General features: G+C 55.1%; 1 protein-coding gene across 1 annotated transcript in view; it reads left to right on the top strand.

Annotated features, from left to right (window-relative positions):
- The window catches only part of LOC102040588 (FACT complex subunit SPT16-like), a gene marked incomplete at its 5' end in the record, with an annotated part of 14,012 nt that overhangs the window by 2,853 nt on the left and 10,629 nt on the right, over nucleotides 1-530 (top strand). The window lies entirely within an intron of this gene.

Genomic DNA, 530 nt, shown 5'->3' with positions numbered 1-530 from the left:
TTTCGAGTTTCCCCCGCCGGTATTTCCCGTTTCTCACCCTCCTCTTTTTTCTTCTTTTTTTTTTTCTTTACGACAAGCGGCCGCTTCCCCCTCAGAGCTATTTTCCCGCCCCTCCCCGTCACGTGACGCTGGAAAACTTTGCCGCGCCCCCTCCTCTTTATCCATCATCGCCTCACGTGAGGAAGGAACCGGTTCCCACCTCGGTTTTACCGATTTTCCCCCCGGTATTTCCATTTTCTCTCCCTTTTTACCGTTGTTCCCCTTCACCAGAAGCGGCCGCTTCCCCCTCTCCCCCTCAGCGCCATTTCCCCGCCTCTCCTTATCACGTGACGCCGGAAAACTTTGCCACGCCCCCTCCTCTTTACCCATCCCCGCCTCACGCGAGGAAGGAACCGTTTCCCACCCCGGTTTTACTGATTTCTTCCCCTCCGGTATTTCCCGTTTTTAACAATCCTTTTCCTGTTTTTTTATCTTCACGAGAAGCGGCCGTTTCCCCTCCCCAGCCTCGCCGCCATTTTCCCCTCTCTCCC

This window comes from Geospiza fortis, unplaced genomic scaffold (genome assembly GCF_000277835.1).
Source record: "Geospiza fortis unplaced genomic scaffold, GeoFor_1.0 scaffold2235, whole genome shotgun sequence".
Classification (NCBI taxonomy): Eukaryota; Metazoa; Chordata; class Aves; order Passeriformes; family Thraupidae; genus Geospiza; species Geospiza fortis.
Note: the sequence above shows the minus strand (reverse complement) of the source record. Positions and strands in the feature narration are given on the sequence as shown.